The sequence below is a fragment of the Cavia porcellus genome, unplaced genomic scaffold, assembly GCF_034190915.1.
Source record: "Cavia porcellus strain 051 isolate PalLab524CR breed Dunkin Hartley unplaced genomic scaffold, mCavPor4.1 scaffold_5, whole genome shotgun sequence".
NCBI classification, from domain to species: Eukaryota; Metazoa; Chordata; class Mammalia; order Rodentia; family Caviidae; genus Cavia; species Cavia porcellus.
The window spans coordinates 10,852,743-10,867,254 of NW_026947488.1; the positions used below are offsets into that span (position 1 = coordinate 10,852,743).

General features: G+C 45.9%; 1 long non-coding RNA gene across 2 annotated transcripts in view; it reads right to left on the reverse strand.

The window, feature by feature from the left end:
- LOC106026177 (uncharacterized) overlaps positions 1-14,512 on the reverse strand; it is a 100,853-nt gene that overhangs the window by 26,584 nt on the left and 59,757 nt on the right. For both annotated transcript variants that reach the window (XR_010047313.1, XR_002789748.2), the window contains exon 3: positions 2,707-2,823. This is a non-coding gene — a long non-coding RNA (uncharacterized LOC106026177). The remainder of the gene's footprint in view (positions 1-2,706; positions 2,824-14,512) is intronic.

Here is a 14,512-nt window from a genome sequence, read left to right on the forward strand (position 1 = left end):
TGGACCAGCAGAATGCCAGGTTTCCCTGTGCTACTAGAAAGGATGAGCATTTTAAAACTTCTGAGCTCATTTCTGGAACTTTCCACATAACAAATTCAAAACACAAGAAACGAAAACCACTGGAAATGAAACTGTAGCTAAGAGGGACTATTAGGTTGCTTAAGAATGCCTTAAAAATTATTAGTAATTTAAGTGATGCTTTATTTACATTTAAGTCAATGGTATTGTTGAATTAGTCAAGGAAGCACCAGCTGATGGGCAGCATTGTCGTCAAGCTACCAAGCTGAGCGCTCAAGGGGGAACCCCTGCAACTCCGTCCTCGCCAAAGGATCAAAAGTGACCAGTAAATGTGCACCGCTCAGCCTCCACCCTCTGGATTTCTAGGTCCTTTCCTTCCTTTTCGGTGGGTAAATCATACAGCCAAGCATCAGTATTATCGCCACCCCCAACATACGGAGACCACACGACATTGTGGCAGTGGGAAACGCAGACACTGCCCACCCGGAGGCTTAGTTAGCATCTAAAGGGGGAAGCAAACGACCGAGCAAGCAATTAGTACTGTGGGTGGGGAGCGTCGGTTCAGAGCTGGGGGAGGGTCAGTAAGCTGCTATTCAAGGACTCGCCCCTAGGAGGCGACAAAGGTGCAAAAGTGTCTCTGTCCCGGGAAACAGTTCAAGCTGAGTCCCACAGGACTTAAGACACCTGTAAAGCCAAGTGAAGAGAAAGAGGGAAAGCGGCAAAGGTCAGCAGGCGATGAGCGGAGGAAGCTTTATGATGTGTTACAGACAGATTTTTACCTGCAAGCAGTAAACATGCACGGAAAGCTGTTAGGCACAGAAGCAGGGGTTAGAAATTAAAAGATTTGCATTTTAGAAGACAAAATTTGCTTTGGCTACTGAACGGAGAATCTATTACAGAGAATGCTCAGAGTAGGGATTCTCCCCCTGAGCACCAGAGAGTTAGGGCCGGATAATTCTTTACCAGGGAACCTCTCACAGGTCTATTTATGCAGCCCCAAGAGCTGCTGGGATGACCCACAGCTCAGCTCGTGTGTGGAAATGCATTTTACTGCTTGCTTCTGCCTCTTCTCTAAGCAAAACCTACTATTGTACTTGTCTGTCTCAACCCTACGAAGTTGTATACTTTCATACATATGTATGCATACGTTAAGTTTTTGCAAGCATAATTTAGACTTTTCAAAACAGTGACATAGTAACAAAGAAAAATTGAGACGTGCATGCATTTTGAATATTGATTCCAGTTTCTCACATCCTACCCTGACATTTTTCATGCTGCTTGGTTTCTATGCATTTGTTTTCTCTGCTTTTCCACGTCTCACCCAACTTTAAAGGAATTTGCAGCTAACGGGGAATTAGGCTCACCCGTTACTTATAGAACACAAACACTATCCCAGGCCAACCCACCACAAGAATATGCTCGCTGCTAAATAGAGCTTTCCTAGAAAAGAAGACAACTTAGATCTTCATACAATTTATTTAGGTAGAAATGGAAATTATATTTACATGAGATGAACTCTGTGTTAGGGACTTATCACGTATTCAAATATTAAATCTGCCCAAGTACTATAAGCACACAATTACCCCTTCCTTTTTGATACATTTGTAAATTATGATGCTTTAGAGAGGTTAGGTTTGGCATTGCAGGCCAGAGACTCTGCCTCACTTGGCGGGTTCTGCTGTTTAATCACAAAGCAGCCATGGACAACATGCCACCCCAACAGTGCCACAGAAAACTGCTTACTAGTTAGCCCTGGGTGAGGCAGCTAACTAGGGGAAGGGCCTGAGACAGAGGTGAATAGTCAGCCATACTAAAAGAAGCTAAAATTAAAATAGCGAACTAGGACCCTGGACCAAGAACACATGTCCTTCTGTAACGTAAAATGCAGCCCGCTCCCTCTTAAAAAACAGAGGTGCGGCCACCCCCTGCTAGTCCCTGACCTTTCAGCCTGCGACCCCTCTTGACTGACAACACAATGGAAGATTGGGTTAGGGAACCTGAGAGCCACCTGGTCGTTTCTCTAACTTGGCACCTACTAAACAAGGGAGCAATTCCTGGGCCCTGCTTCCCTGTGAGTCTAGATTGAGGGGCCTTCTTAGATCCCCACCGGGGACCCCTCCTAGAAATCCAAGAGCTGTTTGTCGTATTCTTGTTTCCAATAAAAACACTCCTAACCTCCGCCTTGTGGTCCATAACTTCCAACAAGGTTTGCACAACCTTGAGAGGGCGCAGCTGTGTCCCCACCGAACCACGTGCAGACTCTGGCTTTGTGATTTCCTACCATTCACGTTACCAAACACGATTCTGCAGATTTTTTTTTTTTTTTTGGCCATTTAAAAATGCAAAAAATAGCTTGCAGCTCACATGCCGCAGAAACAGGTGGCCCCCTGGCTCTGGTTTGCCCAAGTCTGGGGTCCAGGGTGCCTTAAGAAGGTGAACCGTGAGCTGTCTGCCCTGGTTTGAGCTCCTGTCCCCCCTGGGAAGCCCAGCGAGCTACTCAAGCTGACATCTCTGTGCTCCTGTGTCACGGGCTGGGTGCCCCAGAAGCCAGCCCCGAGGTAGGTTTCCAGGACAAGTTTTCTGTCTGGGAGGTGATCGAAGGAAGCAGGACAGAGAAAGGAGGAGCCCCGCGGCAGGCACGTGGATGAGCAGCTCCCTGCACACTTAGCAGCGGAAGGGGGCACTCACCCTCCTCTGATCCCCGCTGACCTGGCTGAGGGTCCCTCTGGGCTCTTTCATCACCCCCTCTCCAGATACAGCGTTCCCGGAGATCAGGACAGCCACGTGGCAGAGAGTTGCAGGGACCTGCAATACAAAGGCTTCAATTAACAGGAAAACTTAGGCGTGGAGGACACACCTCCGTCTCGGCCACCACCCAGGGTCTGGTGTGCACACTGGCCAAGGAACAGCGCCTCCCTTGTGAGGACTAAAAGTTGCTTCACAGCTGAGACTTGCTGAGACAGTCACAGAATTTTTCTAACAGGATCTTGCTAAGTTGCTAAGCAGCCCAAACCGAACTCAAAATTGCCATCCTCCTGCCTCAGCCTCCCAGAGTTCTGAGATGTCAAGCCTGTGCCACCACTGCTGCCGCCATGTGCAAACTTCATGGTTGATATTTTCAGAATTTGATTTGGAGAATATTTTCAGAACATCATGTTGGGTACCTTAAGTACACGCATTAAAAATACATAAAATAATTGATGATTTTTGCGTCTGTTAAAGTCAGAAAAGTGAAATTTTATAGTAAGTTTTAACTGGGCTAAAAACATTTAAACTTAAAGTGATGCTGTAAGTTTTAATATAGCTAGTTTTTCATTTGTCTGTATTTGTATGTATCCAACTTAACATTCTGGAAATTAACCATTTAAAATGCATAAAAATGAAAAGATACATAAAAATACACACAGAGACAAGGACGTATTTTTCATTTTTCTCCGAGCTCTAATATCACTGCACAGGGTCCTGTGACTGGCCCTGTCTTTACTTAAAATGCTGATATTTTGTTCCTTGTGGATTCTATGTGAATTTTGTTTTTCAAACACTTTATTAAAATACGATTTGTCTTGTTGTGGGGTCCCACCCCGCTGAATTTCTCACCTCCAGCAAGCATCTCACTGTCTTTGTCCGTACCTTGGCCTGGCCAAAGCCCATGTGGCATTTAAGCCACATGCTTAGTGAATGACAGCTTTACTGTTTGTCCTCAAATCCTGCTTTTCCACCACTACTTCGAGGATTTCTTTTTACAGCCCCACCCTGCCTCCTTGGCCCTGCAGGATAACCACATATTCACATCAGCATAACAAACCCTCTTTTGTTTTCCTCTATCCTGGCATATGAAGAAAAAACGCTGCCTTTTATTGAATATCTCTGAGGCATACGTGTTGAGAACACCCTCATAACCTGTTACGGAGGGGGGAAAGTTAGCAAAGCCCAAGCAATTATGGCTGGAGAATTTGAAGGGCCCACTTTTTCTTGACAGCAAATTAATTGATGTTATAATGGGTATGTCACCCTGTCACCCATCAACATTTATTGAGTTCTGACAATGTGCTAGGTTACATGTGAAACAGCGCACACGCACACATACACACACACACTTACACTCACACACGCACACACTCACACACATGCCCAAACCCCAACTTCTTTCTTCCAGAATATGATCCATTGATGATATGATTTACTGTATGTTTTTTCTATGTAGGGAGGAAAGCACAACACCCATGTCCCCCCACTTTATTTTAGCCTCTCAGCCACCCCATATGTTTTCTTAGCCCAATGGTTGCGGCTGGCTTTGAAGATAAGTTGCAATCAACTTCCGAAATGGAAGAAAAAGAATTCTGACTCTCGGAGGAGGTGTATTTGTCTGGGAGATGCATTTTAATGATTCCTGTTTATTAATGACCCAGCCTTTCTAGAACACATGTGAGAGCTGTAATCAGCCCTGCTGCTCCTGTCTCCCAGCGGATCCACCACAGAGGCACAGAAGAGAACCGGGGACCCTGGCGTGATCCGGGAGGCGCTGGGGGACAAGGAAATAAAGGGGGCTTTGGAGACAGAGCTGCCGGGCGTGGGGGGCATGAGGGGCTGTGAGTCAAAAAAGAAACAAAATCTCCAAATAATTTTAAAAGAAACTTCATTTCCCAATGCTGGGGAAGATGTTAAAGAACTGCAGGAAGCAAAACCCAATTGAAAAACAGCTATTTAATTTTTAGAGTTGCTGTTAGGAATTTAGATGAAAGAATGCTCTGGGGATGGAGTGAAGACTCGGGCCCGCGTTTTAGTTATTTATTGTCTGTGTGCATTTGGTTTGGGCATCATTTTCTGATATCGGATGGCGACCCTCGGGAGTGAAATTTCATCCTGAAGCCCACGCTTCCTTTATTCCACCAGCTCTGGTTACAACCTAATGTTATTTTAACCGTTTTTCTTTAATTTAACGATATTTAATTTGCATTCGCTCAAGTGACATACAATAGATCATGCTATTACCATGATTTATATCAGATGAACTGGCATAAATTCAACATTATAAATTGCGCCTGTAAATGAAACTATTATTTTACAGGAATTATGTAGCAGAAAGGCTAAGGACCCTCCAGTCAACCTTAGTCAAACCCACTCTTTAGAGTTTTATATTTTATGCCCGCAATAAATGCTTTTGTGAAAGCTCATAACCCACAAAAAAGTCATTCGAAGTACATTAATTACGATAATACTATCCAAAAAGCTGCAAGGGCCTATTTTTGTGACATCACTTTCTGATTTCTTGCTGCCTTAAATTATTCCTTTGATGGCTACGGAGATTAACAGTCTAACTTTTGTCATTAAATATAAGGCGTTTTAAAGCTTAATCCACCTAACGTCTAATTGATATTGCTTTCAGTTGGCAGATAGCGACCTGATTTATAATTTAAATATGCAGCATTATATGCATCTCTTCAGTCTAATGAAAAAGCAAAGTTTCTCTCATCTTTCTCGGCAATGTTAACATCAAGGGGAAGTCGCTTTCTTTTTTTTCTTTTATATCCTAAGCCTAATTGAAAACTGTTCATTGAATTTCAACATGATAGAAAAGCCTTTTTATCTCTCAATTTGTCCATTAGCGATTATAATTGAAGTATCTGCTACACAGCTGAATTGATATTGTTCTTGTTTAAATTCTGAATTTCTCTAAATCTTTCAGAAGACATCAAAAAATATGTATGTATATCTATGCACCCGCACACACACTTATGTGGCTTCGGGAAGAGCGGCTGCCACCGCTGCTTCTGCATGGGATTAGACACACAAACTCTCCACGTGGATAAAGCCACACAAAGAAGGAACTCGGCTCGTTTTGCTAGAGAACACGTCGCATAATAATCTCACCAGCGTGACCATAAGGTTTGCTAATTGCCACATCTGTTTAACAGCTGGCAGATGCTCCCACACACTGCCATCAATATTACAGCAGAGCACATTACAGGAATTTTATTGTTTTCAACTGTTATTTATTTGTCATAGACATTACTACAGCTAATGACATCTATTTATGTTAGCCCACTAACTATTTTTAGGAACCCTCATTCAATCCGATTTTGCAGTTTGGGTTGGGCAGCTAACCCCTGACCTCACATCCTTCCTTGGCAACCTGTTCATGTGCATGATACTAATTTTTCTTCTTCTGTGGTCATAAATATCCTAATAGATTTGCAGAATTAAAACATCAAGGGGCAGTTTTCAAAATGTCTTCATTCCTTAGTGGCACTGATGAATTCTTCTCCTAAATCTAAGCCGAGTCCATGTTAGTAATGATAAATGCACAAATACATCACTGTTTGGGCTGTCTTTGTGGGGGCAGCATTGGTCTCGCTGATTTTTTGTAATGATTTTTATATTTCCTACTTCTTCGCCACACTGCATTTTTTTAAGCACAGCAAACCGTGACATCTATTAAGCAGAAAGCAGAGGTTGACAAACTGCAGACCGAGCAAAATGCACGTGCCCTGATTTTAAGTGAATTGATAGGTGTCACTGATCTCTATTACACTTAGAACCTGTGAATCCCACGTGATATATTATTTATCCCTATTTGATGCCTCTTTGTTTCATTAATAAACCTATATATCAGAGGTATACAGTGCTGATGATTGGTTTGGGACAGTACAAAACGACATGGTATTTGCCTGCTGTTGCCCAATTATTTCCCTCATTTTTCCCCTGCATCTTTGCATGAATTATTAAGACCTTGCTGTTTATTTAAGAATCTAATTTTGGTGCATGTGTCCAGCTGAATTCTGTTTTCTCCTCTAATGAAAGGAAAGTCGGGTGAGAATTTCCAGTCGCGGTTTCCAACTTTAGATTTGCAAGGCACAATACGAGCTGTAAAGGTCACTCTGCTTTTGATCCACGTAGCGGAGACATTTGATGAGCCTAGAAATCCATTTTGGTTATGCATCACATCATGCCAGCAAATTAAAGTGGAGCTGCTCGGTTAAGTCAAGCACAATTTGCATGTGCTTACAGAGAAATAGATTAAAGTAGAAAGGATCCGATGCGAGTAACCCTACAGGAAATATTTTATCCAAAATGAAAGGAGTTGATTGGAGATCACTTCTGAGAGTAACAGAGAGTGACCATCATTAACATCACGATGTCTAATACTGCCTGTCCGGTTACCAGCCCTCAACACCTCGGGTAAAGCTTATTCATTTATAATCAAATCATGCCACCGCCACATACGTTTATTTGAAAAGCTTATTGAGATAGCAGACAGAGATGATCTTACATCTAAAACTCGCTTGGCCTTTCTAGAGAGGGACAGAAACCTATCATTTTATCCTGCATTAAAAGTGATTCAGGGTTAACAGCTGGGAGGCCACAGCCTCAGCTTCAGAGCTAAGAGTGTCCAGGTCGGGAGCACGCCCACCCAATTCCCAACTCTCTGAGGAGTCCCGTGAGTCTTATTCAGAGCTGCTTCCTGAGTGGAAATGTTCTCAGTGCTAGAGAAAGGACTGGACTTCCAGGCTACCATCTGGTCATCAAGAAGAAGCTGGTATCTGTGAAGGCCCTGCAGATGAAGAACATGGCCCTGGTCATGGTGGTCACATGTGCAATGGCCCGGAGGCCATTGTGGTCCAGCACCTTCAGGTCAGGTCAAGCACTGTTCTGAGCTGAGACTGGAAGAAACTTGTCCATTCAAAGCTTAGGCCTTAGTCTGTCTCCTTGGCACCTCCTGAAAGCTGTCACTCACAAGAAAGCCAGACCCAGATATTTGAAGATGACTTCTCCTCAACTCTCCAAAAGTCCACTTCCCAGGAAAGCTACAGATATTTCCATGTCTGCATCTGGAAGAGATCTTCAGGCCTGCTCTCCATGGTAGCTTCCTCAAATACCAAGAAAAACCTGCTCCCTGGGTACTAGACTGTACCCTGGACTGTATGCCATAAGCCAAACTGGCTGCCTTACCAGAAAGAACCCTCCCAGAATGTAGAGCTGTCATCTCCTCATATGGACTCTGGGGAGGGATGTAGGCTCCCCCATACGGCAGGATAAGGTTCAACCCCCAGATCAGAGTCTGGAGTTAAACTGAATTCCACGCCCAAAGGTTGGTTGAATTGTGACTTCGGTCAGGCTTGAAAGCTGAGCCTGCACAGGTCTGGATGTGGCTACGTCACCTTGGCAGACTTTGGAGGAGCCGTAGCTTTCTTTGGGGCTATAGAAGATTCAGCCTTCCTGAGAGTTCTGGAATGATGGTCAGTACCAATTCCAAAGGCTGAAATGTGACGCTGACGGATGCTGCCTCTTCTTGACCCTGACCTGGTGTTGGAACTGTCACTTCCTGATATGCTGGGGACTGAGCTACGGCTACTTCTTTTGGTGACTCTGGAGACTGATTGGAGACTCCAGCCAGGTTGGAGAAAGTTCAATATCAATAGTAAGTTCTAGAAGTACTGTGAGTTGCAGGTCCAAAGTAGAAACACGACCCTGGGCAAAGCTGAATACTGAGGTTGTCCTGGCTGGTGCTGAACCTGTCACTGCACACTATGGAAAGGGTACGCCACCATCTCATTAAGTGGCCCCAGAAGCTGACATGTAAGCACTCACTGAGTTGGAGAAAGTTCTTCCTCCTCAGGAGGAGGAGGTGAAGCAGCTGCAGCCCTAGGGAGAGTGCTACAGGCTGAGCTGGGGTCATCTGCTGATCTAGAAAAGATTCCATCTCTTTAGGTGACTCTGAATGTGGCTGAGTGGTGGGGACTGGTGGGGGCTCTAACTTCTCTGGTGGCTCTGAAGGCTGAGTTGGGACCTCCCAGTAGGCTGAAGAAGATTCAGCCCTCAGAACTCTAAATCCCCACGTCTGGTTTCAGGGTCTGAGTACAGAGCTGGAGCCCTCTATTGAACAAGTGCACGCTGGGCATCTTTACTAGGCCTGGACGCAGAGTTGGGGCCTGGGTTGCTTGGGGTTCCACACTGTTTATTAGTAAGTGAGGGTTCAGTGGTAGCCTCCTGGTGGGTGGGAGACGTGCCTATATCGGCAGTGTACTGCAGACCTGGGGGTTCAAAGTTCCCGAAGAAAAATTCAGTCTCACTGATAGGCTCTGATGTTGTGGTAAACCCTGGGATTTAACTCTAACATTGGTGAAGTAACAATCCTACGCACTGTCCTAACCTGAAAGTTAAAGTGGTGTTTTATAAACTAGTAAAGTTATGTCTATACTCTCCAGAGGACTTGGAAGTTGAACAAGCCCCTTTGCCAGACTGCAGCTTTCACTTCCTCAGGGGGCTTGGCAGGCTGAGGTAGAGCGTCCAGCTGGCTTCCAGAAGGCTCGGCTTCCTCAGGAGACTCAGCAATGCAAGCTGGCTGCTCCTGCTCACTAGGAGAAGGGTCAGTCTCCACAGGAAGGCCTGGAGGCTAAGACAGGGCCTTCTCCTGGGTAGGAGAGGCTCCACCACCGCAGCACACAGTGAAGGCTGAGCTGGGGCTTACAGGTGGCTTCCAGAAGGTTCATTCTCCCCAAGAGACTCAGAAGTCTGATCTGCCTACTGCTGCTGCGGGCTGACAGAAGGTTCGACCTCCACAGGAGGGCCTACAGCCTAAGATAGGGTCTCTCCTTGGGCTGGAGAAAGTTCTTCCTCTTCGGCTCTCGTGGCTAAGTTCAGTCTCTTCTTGGGTAGAGGCAAGTTTTACCTCCTCAGGACTCTCTGGAGTCCGGGCTGGGGCCTGCTCCTGGTTTGGAGTAAGTTGACGCTCCTTGCTTTTTTCTGTAGCTACTGTAACCTCCATCTCCACAGGTTTCACTATGACATTTGGCAAATGTAATTGATGAGTTTCAATTATGCTTGGAGATGAGCATTTCCCCCCAGATGCACAGATAGCTGCCCCACACCTTCCTCGGAGCAAGTTCCTGCTGAGCTGGGGCCTCCTGCTGGGTTGAAAAAGGTTCAACTTCCTCAGGGTGCTATGAGAGCTGCCCTGAAGCTTCTTGCCAAGTGAAGAGGATCAGACCTCAAGAGTCTAGAGTCTCAGAAGAGTTTGGGCTTCCAGTTGTAACTGCCAAGGTCCGACTTGCTGTGGGTGACTCCAGAGGCTCCTCTGGGTTCTCCTGGGGCCACAGACATCCCCTTGGTGGTCAGCTATCCTTAGATCTACATAATCATCCTGTGAGCTTTGTTTCTGGAGCTTAGGTTTTGCAAATCAATGTGAACGTCCAACAACCTTAGCAAGTAACGGATGCAGATCCCTTTTTCAGTACAGAAGTGAAACTAAACTCCACAGCTTTTCATCTATATCTAGAAGAACCTCACAGGACTCAAGGTGGTCTGCAACCTGATCTAGACCGGCAGGAGAGGATCGGATAGAGATAGATCCGGAATCTGATCCGCATCTAGCACCAGAACCACCTCTGGAAGCCTCTCTTGAGGAACAAGCTTGTCTCCCAAATCCCCATGAGAACAGCAAAACTGACTGGGCGCCGGGGGCAGCTGAATCCCCAGTCTCCAGAGGAGTACGGCATGGGGTGGTAGACGTAGATCAGAGCTGTGGGATCCTGGAGCCCAAAAGTGCGGCGGGATCGTGACGGGGAAGCAGCCACGCAGTGATGTAGTCCAGCGGGTGCCCGCGGGGCGCACCCAGGAACCGAACCCTTCGCAGCCACTCGCAGCGCGCCTTCGCAACTGCGCATGCTCCATCCCACCTGGCCCCTTATTTATGACAGTGGCACGCGCCCCACCAGTCTCCTAGTTCATTTATAACGGCTTTATTCATGAAAGCTGTATTAGGACACCTAGATGCACTCGGTGGAGCGTGGCTCAGGGCTTTTCAAAGAGCCCAGGCCCAAGGCCCTTCCCCCTGCAGGAGTGACACCCTCCCCCAGCGCCAGAGAGCACCCGGCCTCCTCCCACGTGGGTGGTCCAGGCGCCCGTGGGCAGGAGCAGCGCTTCCCAGGAAAGTCACAGCGCCGGGCCTGGGGTACCGGGGTACCGGAAGTGCTTGTCCAGCTCCGCCTTCTGCCCGCTGAAATCCCTCATGCAGCTCCCGCCCCTTGGCTGTACTGCTGGGGAGGTTGGGGGGTCACAGGCTCTGCAAGATGAGGGCCAGTTGGGGAGCCAGACAGAAAATCCATTATTTCTACAGTGATTTTGGACTATATAATAGCATTTACATTTTCCTAGAATTTTTTTCATTAAATGTTTCATTACCTAAAAAATAAGCGTCTGTCTTCTCTAACCCCGTGGAGAGAGAAGTTTGTGTGGATCTTCTGCACTGTTGGAATCTTTACATCTTTAGTATAAGATTTTTCAGAAGACTTTATTAACAAGTAAGCCAAACTTTTAATTCTCATGAAAGGGAAAGCCACGTGGCGTGGCGGCTCCCACTGATGTCAATCTTTGTTCTTTGAACACTGTCGAATGTTTTCCAAAGACCCACCATATGTGGCCCCTTCTGTCTCACTTCACATCTCCTTGTCCCGCACCCACAAGGCGAGGGATGGAGCAAAAACACAAGGGTAGCAGGAGGCCCGGCCCTGGCAGCCCTTCCAGAGCTGGCGTCACTGCACGCTCGGGGGCTGACCTTGGTGGCTGACCTTGGGGGCCATGAACTCCGGCCTTGAGGTACTTTAGACAGGAAAAGACTTGAAGAAAGTAATCGAGAACAACTCAGGCCAAGCGTTCCACCAGGCTGAAGCAGTGGGAAGAGAGGACGGAGGTGTGGACACCTTAGCAAGGAATGGGAGATGGGAAGGAGGACTGGGAAGAAGGGGAGGGGAGGGCGGAGGAGGAGTGCATAGAAATGATCAAGAAGTGATATGCACATCTGTACCCGTTCCCCAAGGTGGACGTCATTATTACATGTTGCAAACAGCTACTAACAAACAATTAATGGGAAGAATATTGAAGGACTCCAGTGAAAAATGGCGGCATGAATAACCTGTCTATCGTCTCTCCATGTCCAGACCCCAGTAAATGTCGGTAAAGGAATTAAAGAAGTATAAACTCACAAGGACGAAGAGCAGGGGCAAATAGGTCAAGAAAGGCGAGTACATTTTGAAAGGTGGGAAGTGGTTAAGCACACAGTGAGTGACTGAGGTTTGAGCATCTCATCCAACAAGCACTGGGGAGAGGGGGAAGGTAACAGGAAGCCAATTTAAGCTCCAGGATATGGAGACTTTGGTGACCAGCTATGCAGCTATGCAGAAAAGGAAGGAAACCAGGGGGAGCCTAAGGGTTTCCTGCGCAAGCTCCTCCTATAACAAGCAGAGCTGAAAGATCAGAACCGAAGGGCACACAGCTCCAGGGCGGTGAGGGGAGCGCTTTCTGACCCTGGCAGCTATGATGAAGGTCAGCGCGTCCACTCAGGTCTTGGTCCTGGATATCTGGTTTGTGTTTGTGCCCTTCTCAATAGGAGAGTCACCATTTCCTCTATGAAAAGAAACAAAACGCTGGCCTGCTCATGAGGAAAAAAATGACTAAGGATCCTGACATATTGGGGTCGCACAATGAAACAGGGAAGTTGTCATGCAGGAGCCCACTTAGAGGCCCATTGGTCAACAGGAACAGGCCTAGGCTCAAGTATGGCATCTGCTTTTCACATCCTCAATTCAAAATACAAATGGACATCCAGGTATCATCATCATATATTCGACTTAAACCTCAAAAATTAACTTCAGAAATGAAAACAAACAAGGGAGCCAAGGTTGAGTTAGCATACAAGAGAAACATAGCTGTACATGGTGAGGCTGAGGCAAGAGGGTCTCTGTGAATTTGAAGCCAGCCTGAGTTACATAATGAGTTCAAGTCCGGCCTGAAGTACATAACATGACCCTATCTTAAAATACACACACACACACACACACACACACACACACACACACACATGCACGCACACAAAGTAAAAAGCAACACAGAAACATTCAGAAAGCAATAAATAGTTTATTGGGAATTAAAAGATATAAAGAAGCAGTTGAGTGTTCAAATCATAGTTTGGCAGACTGTAGTCAAACTCATCCTCATTCAAAAGTAGAATTAAAAAAGAGATAAATAACACAAGAGACATATTAAGATGAAAAGTAAAGATAAAATATCTAAAACATAGGAGTTTTAGAAAGCAATGCAATTAAAAAGAGTAAATAACAGAAGAAATTATTTAAGAAAACTTTCTAAAACCAAAGAAAACCAGCTTTATAAACCAATTTCCCAGACTAGTATATGAGAAAAGTTCCATACCAAACTCTATCATAATTTCAAGTCCTAAAGATTTTTCAAAGGCAGATTTTTAGGGGAGTAGAAGGGGATTGTCACATATCACAATAGCTGTGCTAGAAACTGGGAGATAAAATATGCATTTCTTCAAAATGCTAACATAAAGTGTGTCTGCAACCAAGAATTCCAAGAGTGTCTCGACTGTGAAAGATAAAATAAATATATTGTCAAACTTGCAACTTCTCAAAAATTGAAACTTTCAGATTATTTTTCCCCAGAAAAACAGAGCGTGGCGGGTGTTTTCCCGGTCTGGACGTGAAGCCAACACAGAGGAAAAGACAGAGACCAAGGAGGGAGAGCACACCGCATTCTGATGCCATCACTGGAGCCCTAAACTCATTACTCAGAGGAGTGCGAACACACTGTCTGCACTGGCCCCTTTGGTTCACCCTGGAAAATTCAAGTCCTAGTTGTTTAAGTGTATCTCCCATTCTGCCTCTTCCATGAGGTTCTCTTGAATTACAACATTAATCTCCCTTTTTTATGGTGCGGATCTTAAAACCGTAGATTAAAAGCTTGTTCCATATCTGACCGTGCCGTTAAGAGGAGGTGGAACCTTTAAGAGGCGGGGCATAGCGGAGGGAAGCTGGGTTACTGGGGTGTGTCTTTGCAAGAGACTTTGGCACCCTGGCTCTTCTCCTACCTCTTAAGGGCTCCTCTACCCCTCGCTCCCTGCCATGGCCCCTGGCATTACCACAGGCCAAAGTAAGAGGGTCAATTGTCATGACTGAAAACTCCAAAAACTGTGAGCCAGAATGAAAGTTTCTCCTTCTAACATGCTTATCTCAAGCATTTGGTCACAACGATAGAAAACTGACACCCTCATGCCTACCGACCAATTGCTTCAGTGTGTGGTGTTACATCAATGAGGCTCTTTTTATTTCTAAAGTCTGATTCCTTTGCAGTGTCAAGTCTCTCTCATATGTATGTACCAGCCCTTCCCAACTGGCTAAACCTACTCTGAGAACAGCAAGATTTCTCCTGATTTCCCCAGATTCACGCATGATCTCACCCCGTGTGGTCTGACACCCAGGGCTCCCCTCCCATGGACACTTAGCGTAATCCTGGTCACTCAGTGTAGTCCAAGCTCCCGAAGCCCCAGTGACTGACTGGTTCATGAGCAGGAGCTCTATTTCTGTGCACCAGCAACAATCTCTCCCAGGACTATTCCAGCAACGTCTGAGAAAAAGGGTTCCCCACATTCAAATGACTGTCCCTTTGGATAACAAGTGATGCCAGCACTGCTGAGGCT